The sequence below is a fragment of the Pan troglodytes genome, chromosome 10, assembly GCF_028858775.2.
Source record: "Pan troglodytes isolate AG18354 chromosome 10, NHGRI_mPanTro3-v2.0_pri, whole genome shotgun sequence".
Classification (NCBI taxonomy): Eukaryota; Metazoa; Chordata; class Mammalia; order Primates; family Hominidae; genus Pan; species Pan troglodytes.
In genome coordinates this window covers 26,824,930-26,839,472 of record NC_072408.2, presented here as the reverse complement: position 1 = coordinate 26,839,472, position 14,543 = coordinate 26,824,930, and the positions used below count along the sequence as shown (strand labels likewise).

The 14,543-nt window shown below is 40.2% G+C and overlaps 1 long non-coding RNA gene across 2 annotated transcripts in view; it reads right to left on the bottom strand.

Annotated features, from left to right (window-relative positions):
- Positions 1 to 13,331, bottom strand: part of LOC104001487 (uncharacterized) — a 47,926-nt gene extending 34,595 nt beyond the window's left edge. The window contains exons 1-2 of one of the 2 annotated variants that reach the window (XR_010147996.1): positions 13,201 to 13,331; positions 11,801 to 11,878 (exon numbers count right to left, since the gene is read on the bottom strand). This is a non-coding gene — a long non-coding RNA (uncharacterized LOC104001487). The remainder of the gene's footprint in view (positions 1 to 11,800; positions 11,879 to 13,200) is intronic. The other variant, XR_010147995.1, reaches the window with a different exon arrangement.
- Between the last annotated feature and the right edge of the window lie 1,212 nt (positions 13,332 to 14,543).

Sequence of the window (14,543 nt, the reverse complement as noted above, 5' to 3'; positions counted from 1 at the left end):
TTAGTACTGCCCTGAGGGCCTCTTGCAAAACAGGTCTGGTGGCAACAAATTTTCTTAGCATTTGCTTGTCTGAAAAGAATCTTATTTCTCCTTTGCTTATGAAGCTTAGTTTGCTGCATATGAAATTCTTGGTTGGAATTTCTCAGGAATGCCAAATATAGGCCACCAATCTCTTCTGGCTTGTAGGGTTTCTGCTGAAAAGTTCACTGTTAGCCTGATGGGTTTCCCTTTGTAGGTGACCTGCTGCTTTTCTCTAGCTGCCTGTAACATTTTTTTTTTCTTTCATTTAGACCTTAGAGAATCTGATGATTATGTGTCTTGGGGATGATCACCTTGTATAGTATGATGCCGGGGTTCTCTGCATTTCATGAATTTAAATGTTGGTCTCTCTAGCAAGATTGGGGAAATTTTCAGAGAAAATATCATCAAATATATTTTCCAAGTTAATTTCTCTCTCTTCCTGTCTTTCAGGGACACTAAGGAGTCGTTGATTTGATCTCTTTACATAATCCCATATTTCTCTGAAGTTTTGCTTATTCTTCTTTTTGCTTTTTTATCTTTGAGTTATTTCAGAGAAGTAGTTTTCAAGTTGAGATTCTTTCCTCAGTAGATTCTGCTTTTAATACTTGCAATTGTATTATGAAATTCTTGAAGTGAGTTTATCAGCTTTATCAGATCAGTTTGGTTCTTTCTTAAAATGACCATTTCATCCTTCATCTTCTGTATCATTTTGTTGTATTTCTTAGATTCCTTGGATTGGTTTTCAACTTTCTTCTGAAGCTCAATGATCTTTTATCTTTTCCATATTCTGAATTCAATTTCTGTCATTTCAGTCATTTCAGCCTGGTTAAGAACAATTGATGAGGAGCTAGTGTGGTTGTTTGAAGGTAAGAAGACACTCTGGCTTTCTGAGTTGCCAGAGTTCTTGAACTGGTTCTTTCTCATATTTGTGGGCTGGTGTTCCTTCAATAGTTGAAGTTATTGCCCTTTGGGTGGGATTTTTTGCTTTTATCTTATTTTATATCCTTGGCTATTTGTTTGTGGTATAAGATGGGTTCATTAGGGTGCCTTCTTTTCTGGAAGATTTTAGGAGGCCTAAGGCTCAGCTCACCATTCCTGGGCTGTGTGCTCTATCCCTGGGAGGGTGACACCAGGCCCCCAGCTTTGTTCTCTGGCCCCCCAAGTTTAGGAAACTGCTGCACCAGGGGGCAGGGGATGAAGTGTTCATGGTCCCCTGGCCACAACACTCCAATGAAGGGTGCTGGCTAAAGCGCTTCATCAGGGTGGTGACAGCAGGATCTGTGCTCACTTGTACCGGCTACCAACCACAGCAGTGCAGTGGGGTGCATCCACATTGGCTGGGGAAGGGTACCAGCAGGAGTGGGGCTGTGGCATGCCTATGTGCATTCATGCTGGCAGCAATAGCATGTGGTGGGAGCAGCATTCTAATGGGGTTCCCAGCATTTACATTCACCCATGCACCATCAACAGTTGTAGCAGGGGCAGGGTGCTGGTGGGGGCAGAGCTGCTGACATCCATGTACACATTTGCACCAGTGGCAGTGGTGGTGCGAGGGGGTGCAGGGTTGCCAGCATCAGTGCACACATTTGTGCTTGTGGTAGCAGCATAACCAGGTGCCTGCACATCAGTGGGTAGGGTGGCTGGTGTGATGTACCACCACCAGCAGCAGTGATGTGATGGGGTGTGCACATACACCAGCCAGGGAGGAGAGGCAAGGCCTGCCCATGCACCAGCAAAGCAGCAAGTGGTAACCATGGGCAATCGCATGTTGGCAAAGCAGCAAGGGGAAGCTGCAGTTGGGGGAGGGTGCGGGTGGGCTGGTGCATGTCGGCAGGTGTCACTATGCTGGAGCTCTCTAATGGTCAGGCAAGGTCTGCTGGCAAAGGAGCTATGAGAAGAGTCCCCAAGAAGCACCCCGCTGGGCATCTGAGGCCACGCTGCAAGCGGGCATGGCCAGGTTGGGGCCCCAGGAGAGGTCAGCAGACAGTGAGGTGCTCAGATTGGACTGGCCCCATCTCATGAGCCAGTCTACCCTACTCTGTCCAGGTCTGACAGTCATCCTAGGCTAAAGTGTCCTAGAGGAGCATGGTGAGCCTTGGATGATGGGCATCCCTGGCCTCACTCTATTGCAGATATTCCCACTTTGCCCTATGAGTGGCAACTGTCTGGGCTTCTTACTGGCTAGAGTCCTGCCCCTACCACCTCTCTAAGCAGCTCTCTCTGCCAGCTCAAGTGTCCACAGGAGTCATGGGATCTCCTGCTGCCAGGATTCTGGAGGTCCATGGCAAGAGTGGGTTGCTCCTCGCCTGTTCAACTCATTCCTTCCCCAGGAGTTGCTGGGGGTCAGGAACAAGTCCCAGTGCTCAGTAGCCTTGTGCAGGATTCCCAGCTCCTCCTCCTTCAGCCCAGCATCTGCATCCTCCCTCCAACTCTTCTCAATGCCTTCCCTCTGAGGACCTGCTCGGAGTGTGCCAGTCTTCCTGAGATGTCCCAGTCACTTAATGGGAGAGCTTCTTCCTGGCTGTGTCTAGTCAGCCATCTTGGTTCCTTTACTAAAGAGAATTTTATCTCCTGAAACTGGACGGCAGAGAAAGCTAAGAAACAGGCCCAGTACTTAGCAAAATTCCAAAGAAAGTTAAATTCTCAACCTAGGTAAATCTGCTATGTCAACGTCAAGACCATGAATGGCAAAAAAAAATGAGCATCTAAGATATAGAATTGGAGTCATCAAGGTTGATGTATTACAAATCTGAAATCTCCAGATTCCTCTGAGTTTCCAAGACTGGAGAGGCATGCACTCTTCTCTTTCAAGGACAAATACTTCCGCCTTGCTCAAAGACAATGTGGAGGCCTCCCTTATGCAAGAAAATACATGCCCCTACTCCAAGATATCTCTCCACTTTCCCCGGCTATAAAGTCAATAACTAGGATTAAGTCACAACATTTCTCATCCAGGGAAAAGCCAGACTTGCTAAAGGAGAAAAGAGACTATATCCCGAAGGAACTGTGGAACCTAGCCTACATGTATTGTCAGTAGCAATGAGAATAAATACAAAATCAATGGGGGTGGGGCCAGAACATATGGAAAAGATCATCAATATTGGTATGCTTTGTTTAGGATACAGAAGTTAATATTCTGGCAGTGCCCTTGGACATGGTATTAATATGCTGCAAGTATAGCTCTCAGAAGTTTATAGAAAGTGATGACCCACACTTAGTAAAGTAGATTTGTCAGAACTCCCATGTCAGACAGCAGAAGGGGCATGTGGCTCTGAGAAGTGAGGATGCAAGAGGAGATAAAGTCAGAAAACCCACCAAGTAACTATTGTCTGTGGAAAGACCCAAACATTACTCCATTTACCAAAGAAATAAAATATGTACTGGTAAGAGGGGCACCAGTGTCACTGAGAAGCACAGTGGTGGCACTTATCCATAGGCCATGACTGATGATACAGGAAGAAGTTACAAAACTGGGCTCATTGCTAGTAACGGGAATGATATAATCTCAAAATAATAAAGGCCAGGTGGCACTGCTTATTCACCAGAGGTGAATTAGGTAATTATAATAATTAGTGACAAGCTAGGTGGACACAGAGTTATGGAGGTGATTCATTCATAAAACATGCATCCCTTGGAGCAAAGTAGATAAGGTGCCAAAAAGAACATTGTTCAATCTGTACAATCCAAAAATATAAACCAATAAGATGAAGGATCAGGACACTGAGGGCAGCCAACTGAATAAAAAGGCACAATCCCTTGTCCTGTTTTCAGACTCAAAACCCATTCACTGAAGTAGAGGCTGGGTCTCCAAGAGGAAGGAACCTGCAACATGACAATTGTAAATGGCAACAATTCTCCTAGCCCTTCTGCAAAGGAGCTTCCACCATTTATCTGGGCAATCATATGTTGAGGAAAAGGAAACAGTGAAACATTTTGAGGGCTGTAGGATAGAGTCTGAGATAACATCTGTACCCAGGGCATCACAACATTTTAATTGATCCCTGTTAGAGGATGGTATCTGAGGCCAGGTAATAAATACAGTGTTGGCCCATTCCAGTTCATAAGGGTCCACTGGGTTAATGGACCTGCACAACGGTCATTTCCCTGGTCCTTAAATATATTAAAATATAGTTGGTAGTTTGCAGAATCCCAATGTTTGTTCCTCAGCCTATGGAGCAAGCACTATCGTAGTGAAAAGGAAGGCCAAGTGACAGTGAAGGTCAAGTGAAAGTCTCTGAAACTGCCTCGCCCGACCCCTGACCAAGATAGTCAATTAAAATAGTATCACATCCCTAAGAGAATGACAGAGATTACTGCATTTTTAAAGACCTGCAGGGGTAATACTCCCCACCATATGGCTTCATTTAATTTACCAGTGTAATTTGTACAAATCCTAGAGAGGTCCTGAAGGCTGTCTTTGAAGATGCTATATCAGATGTGATATCTGCCTTTGATGTGATGAACTTATTCTTTTCCATCCTTATCTGAAAGGAGAATCAGACCTTTTACTTCACTTAGAATGGATAACAGTATACATTTGCCACCTTGTCCCAGAGTTAGATGGAAATGGTCCATCCAGGATTGGGAGAAAGCAGGGTCGGTGGAATATTACTTGTGCCCCAGATGCTCCTTATCATCTGCTACTGTTTACTGGAGTTTCGGTTTACCCAGTGGATGACGATTAATGAAGGAATCAAACTTGAGCTTGGTTCACAGATAGCCAGCTCACTCTGTGACAGACAGTAAAAAATAGACTGCAGCTGCATAACAGGGTGATCTTAAAAAGACACCAGGGAAAGGAAATCCTACTAATGGACAAAGCTGCAGTCAGTGTGCCTTGTCATATATGTTGTGTGGAAAAGAGAAGTGGGCAGCAGCATATGGCTTGGTCAGTTGGTAAACAGCTGATTGCAAAAAATTGGAAGGATCAGAGAACCTTCAGAGGAAAAGGTATGTGGATATACTTAGAGGAATGGGCATGAAGTGTAAATATATTTGCATTATTAATGCCCTCCAAAGAGCATTCAACACAGGAAAGACAATTCAACAACCAAACAGAATCGGTCAACCAGCTGGTATCAGCCAGAGTCTGTCACTGGTCAGCCCAGTATTGAATTATGGGTGTATAAATGTAGTAGCAATAGTAGAAGGAGACTATGAAGGCCCCAACAGGATGCCTCCCACTCACCAAGGGTAACTTACGTTCTGCCACTGCAGAATGTGCAACCCTCCACCAATACTAAACTCCATTTCTCAAAGAAACTAACTAGACATTTGACAGCAAATAGAAACAATGAACCCTTTCCACTTTGAAGGGGACAGTGATTGATTAATCTTGACTACAATAGCCACATAATATGAGTATGAGTTTGACTTCTATGCCTACAGGGCAAGAGCTAGTACTATCGTATGAGGGTTTTCAGTGTATATGATCTACCAACACATAACTCACAGTAGACTCAGAGACCCACTTCATAGCAAAAGTGTGGCAGTGGAATCCCCCATACTACTACCAACCATACCATCCAGAAGCTATTGGCCTAACAGAGCAACCAAGAGGCTGTTAACATCACAGCTGAACTTCCGGTTCAGAGACAATACCTTGCAAGGATAGGGCACCATCTGTGAGGACACCATGTATACTCCAAATCAGTGACCCCTATATGGTACTCTGTCTCCTAAAGGAGGAACTCAGTGATCTGGGAACCAAGGGGTTGAAGTAGGAGTTGCTCCACTTACCTTTAATCCTAATCCCAGTGCCCCATCTGTGGAACTTGCACTTCCCATCCTTGCAACTCTGGTTTCTGTAGGTTTAGAGGTTTCTGGATCCCAAAGGAGACCCAATAATTTTTTTTTTTTTTTGAGATGGAGTTTTGCTCCGTCACCCAGGCTGGAGTGCAATGGCACTATCTCAGCTCACTGCAACCTCCTTCTCCCGGGTTCAAGCGGTTCTCCTGCCGCAGCCTCCTGAGCAGCTGGGATTACAGGCGTCTGCCACCACGCCTGGCTAATTTTTGTATTTTTCAGTAGAGATGGGGTTTCACCATGTTGGCCAGGCTGGTCTAGAACTTGTGACCTCAGGTGATCCACCCGCCTTGGCCTTCCAAAGTGCTGGGATTACAGGCGTGTGCCACTGCACCCAGCCGAGACCCTTGTGCCAAGGAAGCAGTATGCAAGAAGAACAATCATCATCCTATCAAGAATAATTGACTCTGATTATCAGAAAAAGGCAGGAAGGAATATAATATTCGGCATCCAGCTAATCCATCTGGGCATCTCTGAATGTGTGCTTTATCCAGATTTGAAGGTAAATTGATGAGTCCAGTAGCTATTGCCTGAAAGGGGCATGGTAACTGGGAGCTCAGATATCTCAGAGATGAGGACATAAGTACCATAAAAGATAAGCCACCAAAACCAAAAGAGATGCAAGCTGAGAACAAGGGAAACCTATCATGGATAACAGAGAAAGGAGTTGATTAAAATCAATTGCCACTCAAACCCAGCCCAGTGAAAGAGACAGCAGTTCATCCCACTAACTTTCCTCTTGTAAGCTTCTCCCATGGAAAGGAGCCCAGCACAGTCATAGAGGACCTGCCCCCAGAAGTCATATGAAAAAAAAAAAAACAAAAAACAAAAACTAGCTTTGAGTGGCAGAAGGAGTGGTCCAAAGTGGATGCTGTGATGTGGAACCCAGTCCCTCCAATGCTGAGATTTATTTTCCCCGATGCAGAAGTGTTGCCAGCTAGCAGCCCTCAGCTAAGAAGAAGCTCCTTGCCCAAGTCACGCTTCCTTACTAAGGGCTGCCTGCATCAATGATAGATCAACATGGCTTTATAACAGCCTGGCCCACTCACCTCAACACAAGATACCTGCAAGACACCCACCCCGACCATTGGCCTGTGTTGAGAATGCATCACAACCTAATCACTCTTTTTTGCACAATCCTTCTTCCTTCTCTTCCACCGCAGGTGTTAATCCTGAGAGTACTCTCCAGTCAACTTCCTGCTTACAAATTTCTATCTCAGAGTTTTGCTGTCTGGGAGACCTGGCCTAAAATATATATAATTATACCATAATAGAAACAAATTGCAGATGACACTGCATTTCAGCTCATCACTTAATTCTGCTAAGTTGTGTTTTAATCATCCCTGTTTAACTTATCATCAGACACTCCCAAAGAAAATTAGAGAATGTTTCCTACATTTTTTAAGTCTCTAACAGCCTACTCATGCTATCTTTAGTCTCAATAAATGACCTTACTTCATAGAAATCAAGGCTAAACATTATTTCCCTTAACCTTCCTCCTCCCACTCCTAAACTTCTTTGTATGCTCACACATACTTTTCTCCTTTCTTCCTTTCTTAGAAAATAAAGTGTCTCTTTCCATTAAGATTAATTCATACTACTTAGTACTTTACCCTATGGTTTCCTGACTTCTCCAAAACAATATTTTATCAAAGTCTTTAATCTCTCCATCTGAAAGTTTCCTTCCTTTTACTTTAAAAATATCTAAGACATTATTTCATCAAAATCTTTAATCTCTCCATAAAAAAGTTTCTTTCCTTTTAGTCTATAAATACCATTGCCTATTTCAAAAACAAAAACAAAAACAAAACCTTGAGGTCTATTTTTGTCTTTAACATGCATCTGTTGCTCTCCTATTCTTTACCACTAAACAAGGTGGAGAAGTCTATAATGACTATTTCATTTTCATTTCTATTTCTATTTCATTTTCAGGCTATATCTCAATAAACTACAATCTGTATTCTATCCAGAGCTCTCTATTAAGACACCTCTCTGAAAAGTCACCAGTAACTTCCTAATAACCAGCTTCAATGGCTTTTCCTTCGTCGTTTTCTTTCTCAACTGCTCTATGGTATTACATCATTTGGCCTTGTCTTACTCTTAAAACACTTTCCTCACTACATTTTCCAAGAAGCTATACTGCCCAGGTTCTCTTTCACCACAAGCTCTTTCATCACATTTTCTCAGTTTCTACCTACCCATTGCAGGCACTCCCAAAGTTCTGTTCTCCAGCGCTTTCTCTTCCAACTATAACCTTCCTCTCATTTAGTGATTCCATTTTTTCCAATTTTGAGCTACAAAAATTATGATTCTTAAAGGAAATCACCAATTTGACATTTTCTCTTTAGCTCTAAACCACATCTTACCATAAAGTAATACATTAATTATTGATTTCAAAATAAATACATTTAATTATGCTGTGAATGTTTCTATTCCCGGGAACTAAACAATTATGCTAAATGTGTGCTGAATATTCTCAATACCTTTTCTGGAATTATTGAGATAATAATATAGATTTTATTAACACATTTTACTATAATGTCAGATTCCCTGATTATGTTCCTGAAATAAATACTGTTTAAAGATGTCATTTGTTTTGTTTTGTTTTGTTTTAATAGATGGGCTGTCACTATGTTGATCAGGCTTCAAATCCCTGGATTCAAATTCCTGGGCTCAAGCAATCCTCTCACCTCAGCCTCCTGAGTAGTTGGGACTATAGGTATGCTACTACACCCAGCCTGATGTTGTATTTATTTTTTAGCACATTGCTTGATATAATTTTGTTCAAGATTTCAAAGTCAATATGCATAAATGAAATGGACACATAAATTTTATTGGAACATCTTCACTGGGTTTATTATTTTCCTATGCTCTGGAAAATTTTGTAGAACATGAAGAGTATCTGTTTCATAACAATTTTCGAGAACTTGCTCAAAATCTTCTGAAACTAGAATTCATTTTTAAGATAGTTCTTTAAAATATTACATTTCTTCCATGGTTTCTCATCTATTTAGATGTTTTATTTCTTCCATACCAGTTTTATCTAGATAAAATGCAAAAACAACTTTTTTAAAAATTTGAAGCATGAATTTTTTTAATTTTTTTTATTTTGATAGGTTTTTGGGGAACAGGTGGTATTTGATTATGTGAATAATTTCTTTAGTGGTGATTTGGGAGATTTTGGTTCACCCATCACCTGAGCTGTGTACACTATACCCAATGTGTAGTCTTTTATCCCTCGCCACCCCTAACTCTTTCCCCCAAGTCCTCAAAGTCCAATGTATCATTCTTCTGCCTTTGCATCCTCATAGCTTAGCTCCCACCTATGAGTTAGAAAATACAATGTTTGGTTTTCCATTCCTAAGTTACTTCACTCACAATAAGAGTCTCCAATTCCATCCAGGTTGTTGTGAATGCCATTGTTTCATTCCTTTTTATGGTTGAGTAGTGTTCCTATACATTCCTACAAATTTTCTTTATTCGTTGATTGATAGGCATTTGGGCTGGTTCCATATTTTTGCAATCACAAATTGTGCTGCTATAAACATGCGTGTGCAAGTATCTTTTTCATCTAATGACTTATTTTCCTCTGGGTAGATACCTAGTAGTGGGACTGCTGGATCAAATGGTAGTTCTACTTTTAGTTCTTTAAGGAATCTCCATACTGTTTTCCACAGTGGTTGTACTAGTTTACATTCCCACCAGTAGTGTAAAAGTGTTCCCTTTTGACCACATCCATGCCAACAGCTAATATTTTTTGATTTTTTGATTACGGCCATTCGTGCAGGAGTGAGGTGGCATCGTATTGTGGTTTTGATTTGCATTTCGTTGATCATTAGTGATGTTGAGCATTTTTCCATATGCTCGCTGACCATTTGTATATCATCCTTTGAGAATTATCTATTCATGTCCTTAGCCCACTTTTTGATGGGATTGTTTTTTTTCTTGCTGATTTGAGTTTTTTGTAGATTATGAATATTAGTCCTTTGTTGGATGTAGAGATTGTGAAGATTTTATCCCACTCTGTGGGTTGTCTGTTAACTCTGCTGATTGTTTCTTTTGCTGTGCAGAAGATTTTACTTTAACTAAATCCCATCTATTTATCTTTGTTTTTGTTGCATTTGCTTTTGGCCTATTGGTTATGAAGTCTTTGCCTAAGCCAATGTCTAAAAGGTTTTTTCTGATGTTATCTTCTAGAATCTTTATGGTTTCAGCAAAAACAACTTTTATAACATATGAGTAAGCTGGCAGAACAAAAATAGATTCTAAGAAACTAAAATTTGAAAGTGGAAATTCGAAATTCAAAAAAATGCAATTAGGAATCCAGCTGGATTGATCCCTGGTTGCCTGGAAATTGGCTTTTAATGGAACTTACACACAAGGGGAAAAGGACAAAGCCTGAATTTTTTTTTCTTTTTTTTTTTTTTGCAAAGTGGAGAATCAGATCATATAATCCTGCCTAAAGGCATAAGTGAGTGAATTAGGGGCAAAGCCTTATAGGAAGATACAATAAGTTTACTGCCACAGCCTTGACTCTGGGAGAAGAGGGATAAAAATCCTCACCTAAGATCTTATAATTACAGGCCTTCCCTTGCATGGGACCAAGAATAGAATTTCTATTGCCTCTACCATTGGAAAAATTCCAAACTGAAAGTAAGTTTAAAATAGTCCTAGATCAGTAGTGCCCCCGGGCACCTGGCAAAAGCAAACACATATTATCTCTGGAGAAACACATTTAAACTCACCTATCAAATAATTTCCAAAAATAAAATTTCAAGGTTAGGAGCTCAACGATAAATAACACAATGGAGAAACAAGCAATCATGACTCAGAATCAGCAGAATCAAGAAGATATAGGATCATACATGCAGCAATTACATATTTTTGAATAACCAGATACAGAAAAATACATAATTAAAAAAATTATATGAATGTGTAAATGAAGGCAAAAGAGCCTATCAAAATTGATCATGCAGACTTGAAGACAGAACCAAATCGAACTTCTAAAAATTAAAATACAATTGAAATTAGAAATTTAATGTCAGGTTAAACAGAAAATTAATGTCAGGTTAAACAGAAAATTAATGTCAGGTTAAACAGATGAATAAACAAATCTGAAGGGAGAATTAGAGAGCTGGGAAATATTTTTGAAGAAATTACTTAGAAATTTCTCAGATGGAAAATATGAAAAAGAAAAGATGATTAAGAAACAGGAAGAATAGAGAGAAAATAGAGTAAGAAAATGTACAGAGACATCACAGAGAAACCATAAGATGAAAAATCAAAGAATCTAATAATTACAATTTCAAGAGAGATTAGAAAGGGAAAAACAATATTTAAATAATGTAAAAGCTAATGATTTCCCAGAATTTTTTTAAGTAAGGAAATTATAAATCCTCAGAATTGAGAGACAACAAATCCAAAGAAGATAAATAGAGGAAGAAATTCACACTTCAACACATATTGGGAATTTGTAAAACCCCGAGACAATGAAAATTTTACAGGCCACCGGAGAGGGAAAAAAAAAATCATATTACCTACGATAGGAAAACATACTGAGGACTAATCTCTCAAGAGCAACAACAGAAGCTAAAAGAATAGTGAAATATCTTCAAAATGCCAAGAGAGCAACTTTCAGGTAAAACTATATTTTCCATTAACACTATCTTTCCAAAATTAAGTTGAAATAAGGGCATTTACAAAAGAACAGAAACTCAAAAGATTTATTATCAACAGATATCACTAGAGGAATGTCTAAAAGGTGAACTTCATGAAAAAGGAAAATAGCATTTAACGGAGGTCTGAGATGCAAAATATGCTAGCAATCAAAGAAAATGGTAAACATGAGATGAATCTGAAAAAGCATGTATAAATCAATAGCAATAATATCTAATTTAGGGATTCAAATATTAATATTTTACTACTTAAGAAAACTAATATTAAAATCTTAGTTCTTAAGGAGTGAAATACTTACAAATGCTAGACTCATTTGTAAGCAGGTTGATCACAATTTAAGCATTCTGTGTCTTTGTAATGTTCAGCAGAAGGGTAACTACAAAAAGAGTACAAGAATATATATAATATCTTTATTAGTAGAAGGGGAAATAAGAATAAAGAAAAAGAGCTTAATCCAAAAGTAGGCAAGAATAGTGAAGAAAAAAAAGAAATAAAGCAGGCTAAATTAAAACCCCAAAATTAGATGATAGAAATGAATACAAATATATCAGTAATTACAATAAAGATAAATAGAATTGATTATTCTGTTAAAAGGCAAAACCAGCCATTTACTGATTATAAGAGAAATACCACCAATTAAAGGAGGGAGTAACATTAAAACTATTTTAATAATATAAAATATAATTAGTAAAATTATTATAGTAACTAGATTATGGAGTTAAAATTAAAAGCAAAATAAAATGTATCACAAATTAGAATATAACTTTGAAGGGAGTTGAAAGAAAAGCTGAATGATCTTATAATCATGAAAAATATTCAATCAATAGTTAACAGTCTTTCTCATAAAAGAATCAAGTATTCATCCCACCTTTGCTGTAAAAATTATACCTCAGGATAATCAAGTAATTGATGACGGGCCATTAATTTTTATAAAAATATTCTAGTCAATAAGCAAGAAAGAATTTATAGAATTAAAATATCACCAGGGGCACACTTGGTTTCTCAAGGCACCTGCTTGGCCCTCTGCCAAGTTTCCTTTTCTTCCTTTCCTTTTCCTCCTTTTCTTACTGTTCTAAAGCTTTTTAATGAACTTCCACTCCTGCTCTGAAACTTGCCTCTGTCTCTTTTTCTGCCTATGACCCTCAGTTAAATTCTTTCTTCTGAGGAGGCAAGAATTGAGGTTACTGCAGACGGATTTGCCACCCTGTGACTTGGATACCTTCCACAGGTAAAATATTTAGTACAATGACTCGACGTCATTAAAGTACCAGAGATTGCCAGCTGGATACTTCACACCTGAGTAAGCTGTGGAACGGGTCCAAAACACCAGAGCTGGAAGTGACGCCCTCAGCTCCTGAACATACTTGCGAGGCCCTGGAAGATCTGAGGTTCCTCTTTAAGCAGAAAGTAATGTCTTTTCACCTCAAAGTTGTGCCCATCAAGCTCCAGATGGTCCTCAGTGAGGAATACCGTCCTCTCAATGTTCAAGAGTCACCTGTCTACAGGGGGCCTCTAGACTGCCTATCAGTGGGACATGACAGAGGCGAAATTCTGCCCCTGTCTCCCTTGAACCTGGCTGAATACTGCTTTCACCAACTCACAGAACCAACCGTGCCCGGACAGCTAGCAAGAGGACAAGAGCCACAGAACCACCACCACCGCCCCTCTGTCAACAGAAAGCAGTTATAGAAGACTGACCTTTGCGCATTTTCCCCCAAAGATTTGGGGTCTTGGAATCTTGAGGGTGGAAATGGTGCAGTGGGTAGCTAGTCAGGTATGAGCAGGGCAGGAGAGGGCACGCACGCGCGCACACACGCACGCACGCGCACACCACGAGTGTTGGGTGACCATCAGGTGATGGTCAGGCAGTTGTTAACTGTCTCTCTAAAGTAATAATTGGCCACAGCCAGTGCCAGAGAAAGTCAGTCTACTAATACATGTAGATAGGAAACACCTGAAACTGATCAGCAGCTTCCCAGTAAGATCTCAGGAGTGGAGAGAAGGAACGCAAGATCCCGGAAGTATGCCTGTGTATAAAACCCCAAGTCAAAAGGTCACGCCGTACACTTGGTTTCTAAAGTCACCCACTTGGCTCTCTTCCAAGTGTACTTTCCTTCTTTTCTTTCCTTTCCTTACTGTTCTAAAGCTTTTTAATAAACTTCCACTCCTGCTCTAAAACAAAGGGAAAAAAAATCACCAGGCCGGGTGCTGTGGCTCATGCCAGTAATCCCAGCACTTTGGGAGGCTGAGGCAAGAGAATCACTTGAGCCAGGCGTTTGAGGCCAGCCTGGACAACATGGCAAAAACCCATCTTTTAAAAAAATAATAATAATAAAATAAAATACCTAGGCAATAATGATCAATGGCTGTGAAGTTCCACTGTATAGTAAGAGTGGACTTCATTGAGAAAATTGCATTTAAGCAAATATTTGAAAACAGTGAGGGAGTTCACCATATGGATATCTGGGGGATGAATATTCCAAGCAGAGGGAACAACCAGTGCCAAGGCTGTTCAGTGGGAGTCTGTCTAAGAGTTAAGAAGTACAAAAAGCAGCCCAGTGAAGCTGGAACATAACGAGGAAAATTGTATGAGATGGAGTCAGGTTGCAACAGGAAGCCAAATTATGAGTAACTGGTAGGATGGAATTGGCATCAGTTGAATAGAGCAAGACTGGTTGAGGTAGGTTTGCTGGGAGAAATCAGAAGTTTTGAATATTGTATGTTTAAGATGTTTATAGTACATCCATGTGAAGCTGTCATGTAGGCAGTTGGATATATAAACCTGAAGTTCTGGGCCAGAAACCAAATGTGGAAACCATCAACATACAGAGAGTATTTACATCCAGGGAACGGGAGTCAGAGCACCAGAGGGAGGAAACTGATAGAAAAAATGAAGACAACCAGGACTGAGTTTTGGAGAGATATCCAGGACAAGACAATACTTTCCACCTTCTTATTTTAATTGATTGATTGATTGAGACAGGGTCTTGCTCTGTCACCCAGGTGGGAGAGCAGTGGTGTGTGTGATCATGGCTCACTGC